At 45.7% G+C, this 22,223-nt stretch overlaps 1 protein-coding gene and 1 non-coding gene across 3 annotated transcripts in view; both read right to left on the reverse strand.

Moving 5' to 3' along the window:
* SAR1B (secretion associated Ras related GTPase 1B) overlaps positions 1-6,723 on the reverse strand; it is a 32,807-nt gene extending 26,084 nt beyond the window's left edge. The window contains exon 1 of one of the 2 annotated variants that reach the window (XM_010359934.2): positions 6,598-6,723. The gene's annotated coding sequence lies outside the window, so the exon portion shown is untranslated. The remainder of the gene's footprint in view (positions 1-6,597) is intronic. The other variant, XM_010359935.2, reaches the window with a different exon arrangement.
* Positions 6,724-9,045: 2,322 nt separating this feature from the next.
* On the reverse strand, positions 9,046-9,152 carry LOC115896603. Its single transcript, XR_004056522.1, has one exon. It is a non-coding gene; the product is annotated as a U6 spliceosomal RNA (small nuclear RNA).
* Between the last annotated feature and the right edge of the window lie 13,071 nt (positions 9,153-22,223).

Genomic DNA, 22,223 nt, shown 5'->3' on the forward strand with positions numbered 1-22,223 from the left:
GGGAACAGGATTTTGAGAGTACTAGCGAGAGGGGCTTTAGGGATCTGATCAGAAGTTCAAGTTGAGTGGACAAAGGTAAAGAAAGGTAGTATACAGACATGGGGCGGTGATCAAAGGCAGGCTTCTAACAGAACAGAATTGAGAAAATAGGGTAGAAAAACTCTCTAAGCCAAAAACAGAAAAGGGTGAGAGAGGTGAAAGGTGGGCCAGAATTGTGCCAGCAAAGTGTAAGAGAATAGGGGGTTCAAGAATTCAAGAGAAGTTCAGGGTTGGGTGGTGGCAAACTCCAAGGCCTCGTTCTGGCATGGACAGATAAAAAAAAAAATGAAGGTGAAAGATACTGGAAGCCAGGCTAGAGGGTACACTGTCCACATTGACAGGCAGTGTAATCACCTGGAAGACTGGAGGGCACTGATACAGACTGTGAATCAAGTGGCAAAGTCCTCACTGAAGATGATTGTTGGTAGGTGAGAGCTAAGGAATGGTGAAAAACCTTGAAAGAAAAAGGATTTTTTGCATAAGAATGGTACCAATTTGCTGTTGTAAAATTTGTCCCAAGAGAGACAATCTAATAAGACACAGACAAACTCTGCTTTAGAAGATAATAATATATATATTTCTTTAAAATTGTGGTTTCGGCCAGGCACAGTGGCTCACACCTGTAATCCCAGCACTTTGGGAGGCCGAGGTGGGTGGATCACCTGAGGTCAGGAGTTCCAGACCAGCCTGGCCAACGTGGCAAAAACCCCATCTCTACTAAAAATACAAAAATTAGCTGGGTGTTGTGGCACACGCCTGTAATCCCAGCTAACCAGGAGGCTGAGGCAGGGGAATCACTTGAACCTAGGAGGTGGAGGTTGCAGTGAGCTGAGATCGAGCCACTGCACCCCAGCCTGGACGACAGAGCAAGACTCTGCCTCAAAAAAAAAAAAAAAATTGTGCTTTCTAGGAACCTTAAAACAAACTAGGAGTAACTAGAAACAATTAACTATTTTTTTTTTGTTGTTGTTGTTTTAAGTAGAAGTAAAAATGCCCAACTAAGAATAAAAGTTACTTAGCTGCAAACAGATACCTGAGCCCAGAAAACAGGTTACACAACACCATGAACACACTATTAAGACATGTGAAGAGCAAAGGTCAAGAACAAGGAAACATACACACGTCAGCAGATTTATTTATTGCACCAATACCAAACAGGAAAAGTCTCTATGCAGATCAGAAAAGTGATCTACTCAAGTAACATGAAAATTAGTGCAAAGGATGTAATGGAACAGAATCTCAGATTACAAGTAACTTCTTAAAGCCTTGTTCCATTAAACTTATATGGATGGCTCATTTAAATGAAATATCCTGGATACATAAATCCATAGAGTAAGTATATTAGTGGTTTTCAGACTGAAGGAAGGAAAAATGGGGAATGATTGCTAATGGGTACTGGGTTTCTTTTTGGGATGATCATATGTTCTGGAATTAGATAGTGGCTATGTTTACACAACATTGCAACTATACTAAAAACACTTAATTGTACAATTTTAAAAGGTCGATTTTACGGTTTATCAACTATATCTCAAAAAAGCTATTATAGAAAAATGTTTAAAGCAAATTTTAAAAGGCTTATATGGCATTTATTATTTAAAACTGATTTACATGAGTAATTACACAAAACCATTTACTTTTGTTTTTGTTTGAGACGGAGTTTCGCTCTGTCACCCAGGATAGAGTGCACTGGCGTGATCTCTGCTCACTGCAAGCTCCGCCTCCTGGGTTCACACCATTCTCCTGCCTCAGCATCCTGAGTAGCTGGGACTATAGGCACCCGCCACCACACCCAGCTAATTTTTTGTATTTTTAGTAGAGACATGTTAGGCATGTTAGCCAGGATGGTCTTGATCTCCTGACCTAGTGATCCGCCCTCCTCGGCCTCCCAAAGTGCTGGGATTACAGGTGTGAGCCACTGCGCCCGGCCACTTTTTATTTTTTTGACACAGTCTCCCTCTCACCCAGGCTAGAGTTCAGGAGCATGGTCTCTGCTCACCGCAACCTCAATCTCAGGGACTCAAGCAATCCTCGCACCTCAGCCTCCTGAGTACCTGGGACTACAGGCATAGGCCACACTATGCCTGGCTCATTTACTTTTTAAAACCATATATTAATGGCCAGGCACAGTGGCTCACGCCTATAATCCCAGCACTTTGGGAGGCCAGGGCGGGCAGATCACCTGAGTTCAGGAGTTTGAGACCAGCCTGATCAACATGGAGAAACCCCGTCTCTACTAAAAAAACAGAAATTAGCATGCTGTGGTGGCGTACACCTGTAATCCCAGCTACTCAGGAGGCTGAGGCAGGAGAATCGCTTGAACCTGGGAGGCAGAGGTTGCAGTGAGCCAAGATCACGCCACTGCACTCCAGCTGGGGTGACAGAGCGAGACTCTGTCTCAAAAAATAAATAAATAAATAAATATTTAGTTCGTGACCAGCTTTGGCAACATGGAAAAACCACATTTCTATAAAAAAATATAAAAATTAACCAGACGTAATAGCATGTACTTGGTGACAGTGAGACCCTATCTCAAAAAAAAAAAAAAAAAAAAAAAAAAATACACATTAGTTCTAAGGGTCCTGTAAAAAAAAAAATATATGCATAAGATGACAAAATACAAATACCCAAAAAGTACGGCTGGGAGAAAATAAGGGAAAAACAGTCTAAAGAGGCAAATATGACATTGGAGTATGACTGTAGAATCAATGCACTAATAACTTTGGGATGCAAAGCATGGTAATGCTGTGCTGAAATGGATGTAGTAACTGTCCTAGAATACAAATATCCAGGTTGAGCACAGTGGCTCATGTCTGTAATCCCAGCACTTTGGGAGGCCAAGGCAGGAGGATCACCTGAGACCAGGAGTTAAAGACCAGCCTGAGCAACATAACAAGATCCCATCTCTAAATAAGAAAAACCTTTTTTTTTTGAGACAAAGTCTCACTCTGTCACCCAGGCTGGAGTGCAGTGGCGAAATCTCGGCTCACTGCAACCTCCACCTCCTGGGTTCAAGCAATTCTCTGCCTCAGCCTCCCAAGTAGCAGGGATTACAGGCGCCCACCACCATGCCTGGCTAATTTTTTTGTATTTTTAGTAGGAACGAGGTTTCACCATCTTGGCCAGGCTGGTCTTGAACTCCTGATCTCGAGATCTACCCGCCTCAGCATCCCAAAGTGCTGGGATTACAGATGTGAGCCACCACGCCTGGTACAAAAAATGTTTTTAATTACCTGGGTATGGTAGCAAGAAACTGCAGTCCCAGCTACTCAGGAGGCTGAGGCTGAAAGATTGCTTGAGCCCCAAAATTCAAGCAGTGAGCTATGATCACACCACTGCATTCCAAACTGGGCAAAAAAGTGAGACCCTGTCTTTTTTAAAAAAATAAATAAAATAAAATAAAAATAAGGATGAACTGGGCATGATGGCTCACTCCTGTAATCCCAGCACTTTGGGAGGCTGAGGTGGGGGGGTCACTTGAACACAGAAGTTTGAGACCAGCCCGGGCAACATGGGAAGACCCTGTCTCTACAAAAAAAAAAAAATTCCAAAAATAGGCCAGGCGTGGTGGCTCACGCCTGTAATCCCAGCACTTTGGGAGGCCGAGGCGGGCAGATCACAAGGTCAGGAGTTCAAGACCAGCCTGACCAACATGGTGAAACACCATCTCTACTAAAAATACAAAAATTAACTGGGCGTGGTGGCGTGCATCTGTAATCCCAGCTACTCAGGAGGCTGAGGCAGGAGAACCGCTTGAACCCAGGAGGCAGAGGTTGCAGTGAGCCAAGATCGTGCCACTGCACTCCAGCCTGCACAACAAGAGCGCAACTCCATCTCAAAAAAAAAAAGAAAAGTGTAGAAATATACCTATAGGAGGACACGATGGCTCACGCCTGTAATCTAAGCACTTTGGGAGGCCAAGCCGGACGGATCACTTTAGGTCAGGAGTTTAAGACCAGCCTGGCCAACATGGTGAAACCCCATCTCTACTAAAAATACAAAAATTAGCAGGGTGTGGTGGGGCATGCCTGTAATCCTAGCTACTTGAGAGGCTGAGGCAGGAGAATCACTTGAAGCCTGGAGGTGGAGGTTGCAGTGAGCCTGGAGCCACTGCACTCCAGCCTGGGCGATAGAGTGAGACTCCGTCTCAAAAAAAAAAAGAGAAAAGAAATACTAATATAGCATTCTAACTTGTAAGCTTCAAATGATGTGGCAATGATTTTCATTTCTTTTGCTATTTCTTTTTCTTTCTTTTTTTTTTTTTAGTACCAGTGTCTTTTTCTGTCAGCCAGGCTGGAGTGCAGTGGCATGATCACAGGTCACAGGTCTTGACCTGGCTTCAAGCAATCCTCCCATCACAGCAGCGAGTAGCTGGGACTACTGGCTTACTAGCCAAGGCCCTGCACCCAGCAATTTTTTTTTTTTTTTTTTTTGAGATGAAGTCTCGCTCTATCGCCCAGGCTGGAGTGCAGTGGCCGGATCTCAGCTCACTGTAAGCTGCGCCTTCCAGGTTCACGCCATTCTCCTGCCTCAGCCTCCTGAGTAGCTAGGACTACAAGCGCCCGCCACCTCGCCCGGCTAGCTTTTTGTATTTTCTTTTTTTAGTAGAGATGGGGTTTCACCGTGTTAGCCAGGATGGTCTTGATCTCCTGACCTCGTGATCCACCCGTCTCGGCCTCCCAAAGTGCTGGAATTACAGGCTTGAGCCACCGCACCTGGCTTTTTTTTTTTTTTTTTTTTTTTTATGTAGAGACTGGGTCTTGCTATGTTGCCCAGGCTGATTTTCATTTCTGTTAGACTCATCTTTTTTCTTAATTCTTGCTTGAATTTCTATTCCAGTATAATAATGCAAGTCAAAGGAAGGTTAAAATGTACCTTATTTAAACTGCTAATCTTTATAATTACTGACAATACATCTCTGATATTTCTAAAATGAAGACACCATCCTTTTCTACAAACTCAGAAAATGCCAATGAACTATCTTAACATTTTTTAAGTTCAAAACATTTTGGTGACAGACACAAGTCTGCTGAAAGGTACAATAGTAGATATTCATGTTGCTTTGCTATACTGGCACTACCATTTATTTGTCATCTGTAAAATGAAAGCTAGTGCCTTACTCATAGTAGTCAATAAATGTTCCTTTTCTTTCCTTCTTTCATCGTTTCAATGCGACTTACTCTTCACTGATATTTTAACACGGAATATGGGACGTCTTCAAAGACACTTGGTAATATAGAGGCTGATGTAAGAACACACAAATAAATAATACTAGGTTTAATTTTTCAAGTTAAAAGGACTTCTTCACCTCATTTTGTCAAATGTACCAAACACCTTAAATTGCTGACGAATTTGGTTCTTTCAGCTAACAATGTCAAAGTTTTAGCTGTCTTAAGACAAATTTTTATCTTCTTGGAAAAGTTTCAACACCTTAAAAATCAGTACAGTGGCCCAGTGAGGCGGATCATGCCTTTAATCCCAGGACTTTGGGACGCGGAGGCGAACAGATCACCTGAGGTCAGGAGTTGAAGACCAGACTGGCCAACATGGTGAAATCCCATCTCTACTAAAAATAGAAAAATTAGGCCGGATGCGGTGGCTCACCCCTATAATCCCAGCACTTTGGGAGGCCGAGGCGGGCGGATCACGAGGTCAGGAGATCGAGACCATCCTGACTAACATGGTGAAACCCCATCTCTACTAAAAAATACAAAAAAATTAGCCGGGCATGAGGGCGGGCGCCTGTAGTTCCAGCTACTTGGGAGGCTGAGGCAGGAGAATGGTGTGAACCCAGGAGGCGGAGCTTGCAGTGAGCCGAGATCGTGCTCTGCACTCCAGCCTGGGTGACAGAGCGAAGACTCCGTCTCAAAAAAAAAATACAAAAATTAGCCGGGCGTGGTGGCACGCGCCTGTAATCCCAGCTACTCAGGAGGCTGAGACAGGAGAATCGCTTCAACCCAGGAGGCAGAGATTTCAGTAAGCAAAGATCGTGCCACTGCACTCCAGCCTGGGCGACAAGAGGGAAACTCTGTCTCAAAACAACAACAAAAATTTAAAAAATAAAAATAAAAATCAGTACAGTTCTCTCAAAAGTGTATCTTTTTTCCACTCAACTGGGACTTTGGGCTACGGAAAACGTTAACCAGTACTAGTAAGGAAGCTCAATTTGCATCTACACTAATTGGAAGCGCTGAAAACACAAGGCCGCGCGTCACAGCCTCTTCAGCTGTCAGTGAGATCCGTCACCTTCACCTTACCAGCTAAGGAAACTGAGGCCCAGGGGAAAGAAGGGGCTTGCCTGCAGCCATCTCATTCTTTCCTGAAAAGACCAGCGTCTGACAGCAGCAGTGTTCTGCCCCGAGGGCTATCAGACGGCCCCGCGGAGTATGGAAGAGACTTGTCCTCCCTCGTGCCGCCTAACCCCGGGGTGAAAAACAGGCGCCCCTTCACGCAGTGCCACAGGCAGGGACCCAGAGTAGGTCTTGGCCCTAAAAGTGCGCCTTCTAGGGGATCCATAGCTGCTGCCCGTCGGTCCTCCCAGAAGGAGGGGCTGTCACTCACCTGCGACTGGAGAGAACGCAATCCCCTGCTTGGCGTTGGCCGTACACCAGGAGACCTAACTGCAAAGCGCGATGGCTGCCGTGGCCCCAGTTCGCATCAGCCCCTTCCGGGCCGGCGGGTGCCTCACTAGCGACAGTCCGCAGGACCGCGTCGCCGAGCACCCTAGGTTCCGCCTCCTGGCAGTATTGCCGCCAATTCCCCAGTTGAGCGAGTCTGCTCGCATCCCCTAACGCCGCCCGGGTCTCCTAGTCGACTGGTCTCCCCACACCCGCCCGCCCGAAGGGATTTTAGGGGCCTGCGTGCCTAGAAGGGAACACCCCGTGCCTCCCTAGGGGAAATTACTTTTGGCTTTTTTTTTTTTTTTTTTTTTGAGACGTTGTCTCGCTCTGTCTCCCAGGCTGGGGTGCAATGGCGCGATCTCGGCTCATTGCAGCCTCCACCCCCTGGATTCAAGCGATTCTCCTACCTCAGCCTCCAGGGTAGCGGGGACTACAGGCACCCACCACCACTGTCTGGCAAAGTTTTTTTTTTTTTTTTTTTTTTTTGAAACGGAGTCTCGATTTTGTCGCCCAGGCTGGAGTGCAATGGCGCGATCTCAGCCCACTGCAACTTCTGCCTCCCGGATTCAAGCAACTCTCCTACCTCAGCCTCCTGAGTAGCTGGGAGCACAGGGGCGCACCACCATGCCCGGCTAATTTTTGTATTTTTAGTAGAGACGGGGTTTCACCATGTTGGGCAGGCTGGTCTCCAACTCCTGACCTCAGGTGATCTGCCCGCCTCGGCCTCCCAAAGTGCTAGGATTACAGGCGTGAGCCACTGCGCCTGGCTACTTTTTGTATTTTTAGTAGAGACCGGGTTTCAACATGTTGGCCAGGCTGGTCTCAAACTCCTTAGCATAAGTGATCCACCTGCCTCAGCCTCCCAAAGTGCTGGGATCACCACCGCCCCCTGCCTAAAATACATTTTCAAAGTACACGTGTTTATTGAATTCATTTTTTTTCTTTTTGTTATTTGTGTTTATTGAATTCACCAGTGATTTACACACTGTAGCTACGTACCAGACAAATGCTGGTTATTCAGCTTTTATTCAGCTGGTTATTCAGTTGTTTTATAGACGGTCTTGGCTGGGCGCGGTGGCTCACACCTGTAATCTCAGCACTCTGGGAGGTCGAGGTAGGCAAATCACCTGAGGTTAGGAGTTCAAGACCAGCCTGGCCAACATGGTGAAACCCCATCTCTACAAAAAATACAAAAATTAGCCGGGCATGATGGCAGGTGCCTGTAATGCCAGCTACTCAGGAGGCTGAGGCAGGAGAATAGCTTGAACCTAGGAGGTGGAGGTTGCAGTGAGCCGAGATCGCACCATTGCACTCCAGCCTGGGTGACAAAGCGAGACTCTGTCTCCGTCTCAAAAAATAAATAAATAAAATTTGAAATAAATTAAATAGGCCGGGCGCGGTGGCTCAAGCCTGTAATCCCAGCACTTTGGGAGGCCAAGACGGGCGGATCACGAGGTCAGGAGATCGAGACCATCCTGGCTAACACGGTGAAACCCCGTCTCTACTAAAAAATACAAAAAACTAGCCGGGCGAGGTGGCGGGCGCCTGTAGTCCCAGCTACTCGGGAGGCTGAGGCAGGAGAATGGCGTGAACCCGGGAGGCGGAGCTTGCAGTGAGCTGAGATCTGGCCACTGCACTCCAGCCTGGGCGACAGAGCGAGACTCCGTCTCAAAAAATAAAATAAAATAAAATAAAATAAAATATATATATATAGAGAGAGAGAGAGAGAGACGGTCTTGCTCTTTCTCCCATGCTGGAGTCCAGTGGTGCTATCATAGCTCACTGCAGCCTCAATCTCTTCAGCTCAAGGAATCCTCCCCACATAGCTGGGACCACAGGCGTGTGCCACCAGGCCCAGCTAATATTTTAAATGTTTTGTAGAGATAGGGGTCTCATTATGTTGCCCAGGCTGATCTTGAACTCCTGGGCTCGAGGGATCCTCCAGCCTCTGCCTCCCAAAGTGCTGAGATTACAGGAGCGTAGCCAGATAGTCAGCATTTTTTTTTTTTTTTTGGAGGCGGAGTCTCACTCTGTCGCCCAGGCTGGAGTGCAGTGGTGTGAGCTTGAGCTAGGCTCACCGCACCTCCGCCTCTCGGTTTCAGGCAATTCTCCTGCCTTAACCTCCCGAGTAACTAGGACTACAGTCGCACTCCACCATGCCTGGCTAATTTTTTGTATTTTAGTAGAGACAGGGTTTCATGGTTTTGCCCAGGCTGGTCACACCTGACTAGTTTTTTGTCTTTTATTAGAGACAGGGTTTCACCGTGTTGCCCAGCCTGGTCTCCAATGCCTGAGCTCAGGCAGTCCGCCTGCCTTGGCCTCCCAAAGTGCTAGGATTGCAGGCATGAGCCACCACGCCTGGCCATAGTCAGCCTTTTTGTATGTTTATTTTACTATGGAACAGTTCATGAATTTGCCTGTCATCCTCGTGCAGGGGACATGCTAATCTTCTCTGTATCGTTTCAATTTTAGTATATGTGCTGCCAAAGAGAGCATACAGGTATTCAGCTTTAAATAAGACTGTTTTGCCGGGCGCAGTGGCTCAAGCCTGTAATCCCAGCACTTTGGGAGGCCGAGACAGGCGGATCACGAGGTCAGGAGATCGAGACCATCCTGGCTAATACGGTGAAACCCCGTCTCTACTAAAAAATACAAAAAACTAGCCGGGCGACGAGGCGGGCGCCTGTAGTCCCAGCTACCCGGGAGGCTGAGACAGGAGAATGGTGTGAACCCGGGAGGCGGAGCTTGCAGTGAGCTGAGAGCCAGCCACTGCACTCCAGCCTGGGCAGCAGAGCAAGACTCTGTCTCAAAAAAAAAAAAAAAAAAAAAAGACTGTTTTGACACCAATGTTCTTTTCTAATGGATTGGTGTTGCCTTCTTTAAATGCATCAAGAGCTGTTTAGGGATTCTCAGCAAACCCTACCATTGGCTCTGCTGGATCTCCTCTTTCTGCTCCAGCCTCAGGAAGTGCTTCACTCCATGCGCTCTCCCTTGACACTAGGGTTTCCCTCCGCCAGAAAAGCTTCTACCCACCTCTGCATTTCACCCAGCTAACTCCTACACACTCTTCAGGTCTCAACTCTTCAGGTCTTCCTCTCATCAAGGTCTTCCTCCCAGATTTGGTTAAGTCCTCTGTCACAGATACTGAGATGGAGCAGGGACCCCTCTTAGGGGCCTGCCTGGCCCTCCCAACCAAGTATGGAAATAAGGGAAATTCCCCATACCTAGCTAGCCCTGAGCAACTTGATAAGCAAGAAAGTAATAGTGGCTCAAAACAACAGCCTAAGAAGTTTGAGTCATAAGATGTTTAGTTCTTTATAAAAACTAAAGATAACATCTTAACATATGTCCCTGAGTTGTTTTTCAGAAACCCAGACCCACATCAAATGGATCCACGGGAGCCGGGTGTGGTGGCTCATGCCTGTAATCCCAACACTTTCGGAGGCTGAGGCAGGAGGACTGCCTGAGCCCAGGAGTTTAAGACCAGCCTAGGCAATATAGTGAGACCTCATCTCCATAAAAAATAAAATAATTAGCTGGGCATGCTTGTGTGCCTGCAGTCCCAGCTACTCGGGCGGCTGAGGTGGCAGGATTGCTTGATTTGAGCCTGGGAGATCCAGGCTGTAGTGTTCCCACCACTGCACTCCAGCCTGAGCAACAGAGTGAGACCTTGTCTCCTCTACCAAAAAAAAAAAAAAAAAAAAAAAAGATAGTCTATCTTTTTAGGCCAAACCAATGTATAACCTCATGTACTGATATACAATTTTGCCTGTAACTTCTGCTTTTCTGAAATTTACCCCTCCCTTTAAAAACTCTTGCTTGGGCCAGGCACAGTGGCTCACACCTGTAATCCCAGCACTTTGGAAGACTGAGGTAGGCAGATCACCTGAGGTCAGGAGTTCAAGACCAGCCTGGCCAACATGGTGAAACTCCATCTGTCTTTAAAATACAAAAATTAGCTGAGTGCAGTGGTGCATGCCTGTAATCCCAGCAACTTGGGAAGCTGAGGCAGAGAATCACTTGAACCTGGGAGGTGGAGGTTGCAGTGAGCCCAGATCGTGCCATTGCACTCCAGTCGGGGCTAGAGAGTAAGACTCTGACAAAAAAAAAAACAAAAAAAACCACTCTGGCTTGTAAGCCATTGGGGAAATCAGGTCTTAAGTGTGAGCTGCCAGATTCTCCTTGTTTGGCACCCTGCAAATAAACACCCTCATGTAAAGCCTCAATATAGATGTCAGGCCTTACTGCATTGGGAAGCAGACTCCAGTTTGGTTGGGTAACAAGCTTCCTCAGCAACTTTATAATTTACTTTTTTTTTTTTTTTTTTTTTTGAGATGGAGTCTCGCTCTGTCACTCAAGCTGGAGTGCAGTGGCCAGATCTCAGCTCACTGCAAGCTCTGCCTCCCGGGTTCACGCCATTCTCCTGCCTCAGCCTCCCGAGTAGCTGGGACTACAGGTGCCGCCACCTCGCCCGGCTAGTTTTTTGTATTTTTAGTAGAGACGGGGTTTCACCGTGTTAGCCAGGATGGTCTCGATCTCCTGACCTCGTGATCCGCCCGTCTCGGCCTCCCAAAGTGCTGGGGATTACAGGCTTGAGCCACCGCGCCCGGCCAATTTACTTTTTTTTTTTTTTGAGACCGAGTTTCGCTCTTGTTGCCCAGGCTGGAGTGCAATGGTGCGATCTTGGATCACTACAACCTCTGCCTCCTGGGTTCAAGAGATTCTCCTGCTTCAGCCTCCTGAATAGCTGGGATTACAGTTGTGCCTCATCGTGCCTGGTTAATTTTGTAGTTTTAGTAGAGATGGGGTTTTACAGTGTTGGCCAGGCTGGTCTCAAACTCCTGACCTCAGGTGATCCATCTGCCTTGGCCTCCCAAAGTGCTGGGATTACAGGCATAAGCCATGGCGCCCGGTTTACAATTTAATCACTGAAGGTATACAATTGTATACCAGCAGACATTTCATAAGCTTCCTGATGTTATGGCCCCTATATACTTTTTTTCCCTCCGGAAACTATTTTCAGGGCCTGGCACAAAATAGGTACTTAATAAATATGATTTGTAACATGAAGGACTCCTAGGAACATTTTTGTCCTCTAGGGGTTGAAGAGTTTCCTTTTTTTTGAGACAGTCTCGATCTGTCGCCCAGGCTAGAGTGCAGTGGTGCGATCTTGACTCACTGCAACCTCCACCTCTTGGGTTCACTCCATTCTCCTGCCTCAGCCTCCTGAGTAGCTGGGACTACAGGCACCCACCACCACGTCCAGCTAATTTTTTGTATTTTTAGTAGAGACAGGGTTTCACCATGTTAGCCAGGATGGTCTTGATCTCCTGACCTCGTGATCCACCCACCTCGGTCTCCCAAAGTGCTGGGATTACAGGCGTGAGCCACCGCACCTGGCCTTTTTATTTTTATTTTTCAAAGACACAGTATCACTCTGTTGCCCAGGCTGGAGTGCAGTGGCACGATCTCGCCTCACTGCAACCTCCGCCTGCCTGGTTCAAGCGATTCTCATGCCTCAGCCTCCTAAGTAGCTGGGACTACAAGTGCCTGCCACCACGCCTAGCTAATTTTTTTGTATTTTTAGTTGAGACAGGGTTTCACCTTGTTGGCCAGGCTGGTCTCAGACGCCTGACCTCTAGTGATCCACCCATCTTGGCTTACCAAAGTGCTGGGATTAGAGGCATGAGATACTGCACTGGGCCAGAAGGGTTTCTTTAGAGTTCATTAATCTGCAGTGGGAGAGCCTGTTGTTCCAGTCTGGGTTTCCCTCTACACTCTCTCCACTCACCTAGTCTTGAATTCAGTTTGGTTTAATAAACAGTAATGTGGCCTGAGGCAATTCATAAGGCTCCTCGGCTCCTTAAGATTACAGCTATTGTCCTAGATAGGCTTTCTTTCCTGATATCCTTGGCATTTTGGTGAGCCTTTAAAAAATTTGAGGCAGAGCTAGCTCCCTGACTCACATTTGCAATCCCAGCATTTTGGAAGGCTTATGTGGGAGGACTGCTTGAGACTAGGAGTTGGAGACCAGCCTGGACAACAAAGGGAGACCCTATCTCTGAAAAAAACTTTTTAAAATTAGTTAGGTGTGGTAGTGTGCATGTGAAGTCCCAGCTACTTGGGAGGCTGAGGCAGGAGGATTGCATGAGCCCAGGAGTTCAAAGATACAGTAAGATATGATTGTGTCACTGCACTCCAGCCTGGGTGACAGAGTGAGACCCTCCCTGTATCTTAAAAAAAAAAAAAAATTTATAACATTCTATACACTTTTATAAAACACTTAAAATGAAAAACTTAATCTAGCTACAGACTATAGGTTAAAGACTTGTTCCGACATTAGCCACTCAAAGTTTCAGTTCCTGCATCTGTAAAATGGGGACTAATATCCAGAAGGAATTATATCATGAGAAAATAACATACAAAAAGGAATAGTTATAGGAAAAGCACCAGGCAAGTATTATAGTTTAACTGAATCGATTTGGCCTAGACCACTGGGGGGCCTTAACTCCCAAACTGTAGAACCTTTTGGGAATTTTGAGAACAGAAACATGGTCAGAATTGTGTTTTTAAATGTTTCCTCTGGCAGCAGTGTGCAGATTTTATTGGAACAAGTCAAGTCTGAAAGCTGAGATAAGTAATGAGGCTGCTGCAGTTATGCACGTAAGAGGTAACAGGGCCTGGGTTGAGTCAGTGGGAACAGAGAAATAGGGAATCCTATGAGAAACTGTAAAGGTTGGAATCTCTAAGATTTCATGGCTGGGCGCGGTGGCTCATGCCTGTAATCCTAGCACATTGGGAGGCCCAGGTAGGCGGATCACGAGGTCAGGAGTTTGAGACCAGCCTGGCCAATATGGTAAAACAGCGTCTCTACTAAAAATACAAAAATTAGCCGGGCATGGTGGCACGCACCTGTAATCTCAGCTACTTGGGAGGCTGAGGCAGGAGAATCACTTGAACCTGGGAGGCAGAGGTTGAAGTGAGCCAAGATTGCACCACTGCACTCCAGCCTGGGTGACAGAGCCAGACTCTATCTCAAGAAAAAAAAAATGATTTCACAATTGACCTGGCACAGTGGCTCACACCTGTAATCCCAGCACTTTGGGAGGCTGAGGTGGGCGGAGTTTAAGACCAGCCTGCCCGAACATGGAGAAACTCCATCTCTACAAAAACACAAAAATCAGCTGGACATAGTGGTGCACGCCTGTAGTGACAGTTACTCGGGAAGCTGAGGCAGGAGAACCTGGGAGGCAGAGGTTACAGTGAGCCAAGATCATGCCACTGCACTCCAGCCAGGGTGACAGAGCAAGACTCTCTCAAAACAAACAAACAAAAAGCAACAATTCATGATTGATTCCATGTGGCTAGCAAAAGCAAAAGAGGTAACAAAGTCCAAAGTTTTACTTGAATTAGTAAGTCTACTTCTCTCTCTAGTGCAAACACCTTACTGCAGGCCACCATCAGCTCTGGCCCAAGTTACAACAACAACTTTATTATTTCCCCTCCAACAACTTATCCTCACAGTGGCTGGATAGATTTTTTTTTTTTTTGAGATGGGGTCTTGCTCTGTTGCCCAGGCAGGAGTACAGTGGTATGATCATGGTTCACTGCAGCCTCAACTTCCCAAGTGATCCTCCCACTTTAGCCTCCGAAGCAGCTGGGATCACAGGTATGCACCTCCATGCCCAGCTAATTTGTTGAAATTTTTATAGAGATGGAGTCTCCCTATGTTGCCCAGGCTGGTCTCGGGGTCCTGGGCTCAAGTGATCCTCCTGCCTTGGCCTCCCAAAGTGCTGGGATTACAGGCATGAGCCAACTTGCATGGCCTGAGTTTTTGTTAATGGATTCATCTTAAAGCATATTTGGACCACGTTATTCTTCTATTTATAAATCTTCAATTGCTGCTCCAAACCTCTAAACTCCTGAAAATGGCTTGTAAGTTTCTCATGGCTCTGTCCCCCTCTACTATTCCAATCTCATCTCACGCCATTCTGCCTTGCCAACCACAGCAAGCTGATTCCTGGTGCTGGGCCTTTCTAGATGCTCTTCCTGCCTGGAGCCCTTTCCCCAACCCAGCTCTTTTCGCATAATTTTCTCATCCTTTGGATCACAGCTCAAATGTCATCTCCTGTCCTAACCATCCTATCCAAACCAGGTCCTTCTTTGCTATTTTCTGCCTCAGCACTGATTCCTCAATAGCACTTACCAATTTAAAAGTTTAAAATATATATTTATCTACATTTTTGTTTCTTTCAACTATAAACTCCACAGATCCACAGAAGGAAGACATCTTCTCTGTCCTGTTCCTTTTTACTTGGTGCCTGGCACATGAAAGGTATTTAATAAGTATTTTTTCCAGCCAGGCACAGTGGCTCATGCCTGTAATCCCATCACTTTGGGAGGCTGTGGCAGGCAGACCACCTGAGGTCAAGAATTTGAGACTAGCTTGGCCAACAAGGTAAAACCCTGTCTTTACTAAAAATACAAAATTTAGCCAGGTGTAGTAGAAGGTGCCTGTAATCGCAGCTACTAGGGAGGCTGAGGCAGGAGAATCGCTTGAACTCAGGAGGCGGACTTTGCAGTGAGATGAGATGGTGCTATTGCACTCCAGTTGGGGCAACAAGAGTGAAACTCCGTCTCAAAAACAAACAAAAGAAACAGATAAATAAATACTCTTTCCAACTTGGGCAATATAGTGAGATCACATCTGTACACAAAATTTTAAAAATTAGCTGGGTGTAGTAGCACACGCCTAGTCCCGGTTACTCAGGAGGCTGTGGTAGGAGGATTGCTTGAGCTTGGGAGGTTGAGGATGCAGTGAGCTATGATCACACCATTGCACTCCAGTCTGGGCGACCAAGTGAGACTCTGTTTCAAAAAAAAAATTGTTTTTTTAATGAATGAATGAAGGAGCTAGTGAAGTTATTCATGAGAAAATGTCATGACGAAAAGGTAGGTTTAGAGGCAAAGGTATACATCTCTAATACTGTGGTGTTAGGGTATCTGTAGATAAATAGTTGGGGTTAGAAATGGAAAAAGACACTTTGGGAGGCTGAGGTGGGTGGATGACCTGAGGTCAGGAGTTCGAGACCAGCCTGGCCAACATAGTGAAACCCTGTCTCTACTAAAAATACAAAAATTAGCTGGAGGCGGCCACTCATGCCTGTAATCCCAGCACTTTGGGAGGCTAAGGTGGGTGAATCACGAGGTCAGGAGTTTGAGACCAGCCTGGACAACATGGTGAAGCCCCATCTCTACTAAAAATCCAAAAAATTAGCTGGCAGTAGTGACAGGCACCTGTAATCCCAGCTACTAGGGAGGTTGAGGCAGGAGAATCGCTTGGACCCGGGAGGCAGAGGTTGCAGTGAGCTGAGATCGCACCTCTGCACTCCAGCCCAGGCGACAGAGTGAGACTCCGTCAAAAAAAAGAGAAGCAAAAGTTAGCTGGGCGTGTGGGTGGGCGCCTGTAATCCCAGCTACTCAGGAGGCTGAGGTAGGAGAATTGCTTGAACCCAGGAGACAGAAGTTGCAGTGAGCTATGATCACGCCACTGCACTCCAGCCTGGGTGACAGAGCAAGACTCTGTCTCAAAAAAAAAAAAAAAAAAAATTCGCCAGGCATGGTGGCACACGCTTGTAGTCCCAGCTACTCTGGAAGCTGAGGCAGGAGAATTGCTTGAACCGGGGAGGTGGAGGTTGCAGTGAGCCGAGATAGCGCCACTGCACTCCAGACTGGGTAACAGATGAGATTCCGTCTCAGAAAGAGAAAAGAAAAAAGAATTGGCATTTGATACTGTACCTCTAGCCCTTCTCAGGTGAGCTGCGCCTGCCCAGAGGCTAGCACTACTTCAACTACAGTATTAGGCCTTATCACAATATAGCATAACAGTCGAGAACCTAAAAGAACTTGAGACCTGTCATTACTAAGCATTCAAGTAAAAAAAAAAAAAGAACTTGAGACCAACATAGTTTAGAAACAAGTGCTAGTGATGTGGTTTACGCTATAAGTGCAACAGTAACTTATAGTAATGAATTAATGAGGGTCAAAATAGTCAAAATAGGTCTAGGGCTGTAGTTCATGCCTATAATCCCAGTACTTTGGGAGGCTGAGGCAGCCTGATTGATTGAGTCCAGGAGTTTGAGACCAGCCTGGGAAACATGGTGAAATCCTGTCTCTACAAAAAATACAATTACTGGGTGTGGTGGTGTGCACCTGTAGTACCAGCTACTTAGGAGGCTGAGGTGGGAGGATAACTTGAGCCCAGGAGGTTAAGGATACAGTGAGCTATGATCACGCCACTGCACTCCAGTCTGGGTGACAGAGTGAGACCCTGTTTCTAAAAAGGAAAAAAAAGAAAAAAATTAGAATTGTCAGAAGTCTGGAAGGTAAAACACTTTAAATTTATTCCTTCAAAGATGTTTACTGAATATTGTGCCTGTTAAGTGTGAGGCCCCAAGCCAAGTGCTGAGAATACCCAGGTGAATAAGACACAGTCCTTGGTCTCTACTCACTGATGGTCTAACAGGGAAACAGACACGGTTACCTTGGAATTGACAGGCTATGTAGAGACTTATATTCCATTGAAAAAAGATAAACATAGACATGAATAGGGCCAGAGGCAGTGGCTCACACCTATAACCCCAGCACTTTGGGAGGCTGAGGCAGGAGGATCACTTGAGGCCAGGAGTTTGGGAGCAGCCTGGGCAACATGGTAAGACCTCATCTCTATCAAATAAGATAATAAAAAAGACACAAATACGTAACAATGATAAGTGTTATGAAGAAACATAAGCAGAGTAAGAGGAACACAGAGTGAGCTGTGTCATGTACGGTATTTAGGGAAGCCCTCTTCAATTAAAGTAACATTTGAACAAGGGCCTAAAGGAGTGAGAGTTTGAGTTCCCTGGATATCTTGGGGAAGAGTATCCCAAGTAATGGAAATACATGTAATGGCAGGCTTGTGCTTGAATAGCTAGAGAAATAGCAAATGTGTCTGGAGTGGAGTGAGTGGGAAGGAGTGTGGAAGTCAAAGAGGTAGCAAGGCCAGGTCATGTAGGGCCTGGGTAGCACTGTGGATTTTACTTAGCTTGAGATGAGAAGTCATGCAGAAAAATTTTAACTTGATGGAGCAAGCAGAGGGAGTAATCACAGATCTGGGAGTATAGGAAAGTAAAAAAAATGGAATCAGTAGTTCAGGAACTCAATTCAACATGTGGGATGGATTAGAGAGAGGCAATCCAGAAGGCTATTCATTCCCAACAGTTCAAGTGCAAGATGATGAAAAGTAACCAGAATGGGCAGGAAGAATGGTAAGAGTTACATAAAAATGAGAAGTTTTCAAAGAAAGCAATGGGATTTTCAGGTTTGGTGGGGATGAATGTACTTGTGATGTAGCTTCAGAACTGCTGACTTCAGATACAAACAGCTGTCCTGTCAGAAGCAAATGAGGCCAAAGTAACTGTTCTTAAAAAGGAACCACAAGAGAGTTTCAGTAAACAAAACTGTTGTTCTTATAAACCTGTTTGTAACTGAAACTGTTTTGTTTGTTTGAAATAGAAATGGAACAGTCTTTTTTTTTTGATAGGGAGTTTCGCTCTGTCACCCAGGCTGGAGGGCAGTGGCACGATCTCGGCTCAGTGCAACCTCCACCTCCCGGGTTCAAGCAATTCTCCTGCCTCAGCCTCCCGAGTAGCTTGGATTACAGGTAACTGCCAACACGCCCAGCTAATATTTGTATTTATAGTAGAGACAGGGTTTCACCATCTTGGCCAGACTGGTCTCAAACTCCTGATCTCTTGATCCACCCACCTCGGCCTCTCAAAGTGCTGGGATTATAGGTGTGAGCCACTGTGCCTGGCTGAACAGTCTTTATTTTTAATAATTAAAGAACCCAAAATAATTTACTCTTTCCTGAAAAGTAAATCAAATTGATCCTATTTACCACCTGAAAATGCAACAATCATGAGCAGCCAGGCAAAGGAGCTCTGGTGGGAGCCTAAGTTCACTTCTGCATATCAGCAAATTTCATTAGAAATGCCTGTCTCCCAGTTTTGAGTCTAAATAATCAAATGTAATGGAATATTCTTAGTATAGTGCTTATATCCTTACTGAAACAGTTTCTTGTCATGTATTTTGTTGTTTATAATTTTCTTTCTTTTTTTTTTTTTAGATGGAGTCGTCTCACTCTGTTGCCCAGGCTGGAGTGCACTGGCATGGTCTCGGCTCACTGCAACCTCTGCCTCCCGGGTTCAAGGGATTCTTCTGCCTCAGCCTCCTGAGTAGTTGGGATTACAGGCATCTGCCACCACGCCTGGCTACTTTTTTGTATTTTTAGTAGAGACAGGGGTTTCACCATATTGGCCAGGCTGGTCTTGGACTCCTGACTTTGTGATCCGCCTGCCTTGGCCTCCCAAAGCGCTGGGATTACAGGCGTGAGCCACCGTGCTGGGCCTACAATTTTCTTAACTAGGGTTGAAGGCTCTGAAAATATGCAGAAAATCTTATAATGGCCTTATGAAGGTTGTATATGTGGCAGAAGGATTCTGTTTTTCTGGACAATAAATATATACTGACATCAGTTTAGAAAAATGTATAGTAGTATAGCATACATACAGGTAATTGAACACAGAAATATCAATAACAATTGGTAAGAGCAATTTTTTTTTTTTTTTTTTTTTTTTTTGAGACAGAGTCTCCCTCTGTCGCCCAGGCTGGAGTGCAGTGGCAAGATCTCAGCTCACTGCACCCTCTGCCTCCCAGGTTCAGGCGATTTTCCCTGCCTCAGCCTCCGGAGTAGCTGGGATTACAGGCATCAGCCACCACGCCTGGCTAATTTTTGTATTTTTAGTAGAGACAGAGTTTCATCACGTTGGCCAGGCTGCACTTGAATGTCTGACCTCAAGTGATCCACCCACCTTGGCCTCCCAAAGCGCTGGGAATACAGGCGTGAGCCATGGCGCCTGGCCAAGAGCAACTGTTACAATTGCTATCACCAATAATTTTTTCATATTTTTGTGGCCACACTTAAAGGAGTCATCAAAGGATTTGATATTGTGTGGATAATACTTAATATGAAAGCCACTTAACTTTTAAAATATGTTGTCCCATCTCACTTAAACTTACCTTTCTACTATCCCAAAGGTTAGGCAGATGACAAATGCCATTTTTCTCCTCTCTCTCTCTCTCTCTCTCTCCACATACATATATATATATATATATTCTGAGACAGGCTCTTATTCTGTTGCCTAGGCTGGAGTCCAGTAGCACAGTCATGGCTTACTGCAGCCTCAACCTCCCAGGCTCAAGCGATCCTCCTACCTCAGTCTTCTGAGTAGCTGGGACTACAGGCGTACGTCACCAGGCCCAGCTAATTTTTTGTATGTTTTTGTAGAGATGGAGTTTTGCCATATTCCTCAGGCTGTTCTCCAACTCCTGGGCATAGGGGATCCACTTGCCTTGGCCTCTCAAAGTCCTGGGATTACAGGCGTGAGTCACGGTGCCCAGCTCTCCTCAATACTGTAGTGCTGATTACACTGAGAGTGTAAAAACCATTTGAAATACTTAATCATTGTTTTGAGGACACTAACAGTAACATCGCAACTTACGGGTGGAACACATTTTAGAAAAAGCATTATTTATTTATTAGCAAATTATTTATGTTGATTTAACCTGATTTAACTAACTAGAGTACTTTTTAAAATCTCGGGGGCCAGGCGCGGTGGCTCAGGCCTGTAATCCCAGCACTTGGGGAAGACAAGGCAGGTTGATCACCTGAAGTCAGGAGTTCAAGACCAGCCTGGTCAACATGGTGAAACCCCGTCCCTAGTAAAAATACAAAAATTAGCCGGGCACAGTGGCATGCACCTGTTGTCCCAGCTACTTGGGAGGCTGAGGCAGGAGAATCACTTGAATCCAGGAGGCAGAGGTTGCAATGAGCCGAGATTGCACCACTGCACTCCAGCCTGGCGACAGAGCGAGATTCCGTCTCAAAATAAATAAATAAATAAATAAATAAATAAATCTCTGAACACACAGGTATTGCTTAAATAGCTTGAACCCGGGAGGCAGAGGATGTAGTGAGCCGAGGTCGTGCCACTGCACTCCAGCCTGGCAACAGAGTGAGATTCCGTCTCCGAAAAAAAAAAAAGATACTGCTTAAATAGCACAAAGTTCAAAGAAAGCTTGATTTAACCAAATCAAACCACCATGCCAAGGTCAAAACAAATCAAGGTCATTCAAAATGAGTTGAATAAAAACAGAGAATTAAACTAATGCAGGTTTGAGATCAGGTATTTGCCTCTTTGAAGAGTGACCCTGATTTTGTCTGACCTCAGAAGGGTTGTTTCTCTCTGAGCTCTATTTCCTCTTCAAAACATTCAGAGGCTTGTGTCTGTGCAATTTTAAAGTGTTTTTGGATCTATAATTTGGGATTTTGTTATAGTGGCTCCAAACTGAAAACAATTTGACCATAAGTATCATCTTCATCTTAAAGAAGATTTTAACTAGGCGTGGTGGCTCAAACCTGTAATCTCATTTTGGAAGGATGAGGCAGGAGGATCTCTTGTGAGACCTTCTCTTTACAAAAACAAACAAACAAACAAACAAAACCTAGCCAGGCATAATGGCACACACCTGTAGTCCCAGTTACTCAGGAGAAGGCTGAGGCTGGAGGACTGCTTGAGCCCAGGAGATTGGGCAGCAGTGAGCTGTGACTGCACCACTGCACTCCAGCCTGGGCAACAGACTGTCTCAAAAAAAAAAAAATATATATATCTATATATACATATAGTATATATATAGTATATATATATAGATAGATAGATAGATATAGTACTTGGATCTTGTACAAAGGAATTGAATTGTTCAATGCTACTTACAGCCAATATGTATTTACTTATTTATCTTTATTTTTTTAAGACAGAGCCTTGCTCTGTCGGCCAGGCTGGAGTGCAGTGGCGCAATCTTGGCTTACTGCAACCTCCGTCTCCCGGGCTCAAGCAATTCTCCTCCCTCATCCTCCTGAGCAGGTGGGATTACAGGCATGTGCCACCATGCCTGGCTAATTTTTGTATTTTTAGTAGAGATGGGGTTTCACCATGTTGGCCAGGCTGGTCTTGAACTCCTGACCTCAGGTAATCTGCCCCCCTCAGCCTCCCAAAGTGCTGGGATTACAGGCGTGAGCTACCACACCCGAGCAAATACATTTTTAGTAAAGTTCTGAGGCAAATGATGAAAACAGGGTTAGTATAAAATTTAGTATTTAGTTATTTGAATTTTTAGTGCCTGTTTTTAGGCCTGACACAGTGGTTTATTCTCTTTCTTTTCTTAGAGACAGGATCTCACTCTGTCATGCAGGCTGGAGTGCAGTGGTGAGATCATAGCTCACTGCAGCCTCGAACTCCTGGGCTCAGGTGATCCTCCCACCTCAGCCTCCTGAGTAGCTGAGACTACAGGGATGTGCCACCATACTGGGCAAGTTTTTAAAATTTGTTATTTGATTTTTAAAAATTGGCTGGGCACGGTGGCTCACGCCTGTAATCCCAGCACTTTGGGAGGTTGAGGCGGGTG

The sequence above is a fragment of the Rhinopithecus roxellana genome, chromosome 3 (genome assembly GCF_007565055.1).
Source record: "Rhinopithecus roxellana isolate Shanxi Qingling chromosome 3, ASM756505v1, whole genome shotgun sequence".
Lineage (NCBI taxonomy): Eukaryota > Metazoa > Chordata > Mammalia > Primates > Cercopithecidae > Rhinopithecus > Rhinopithecus roxellana.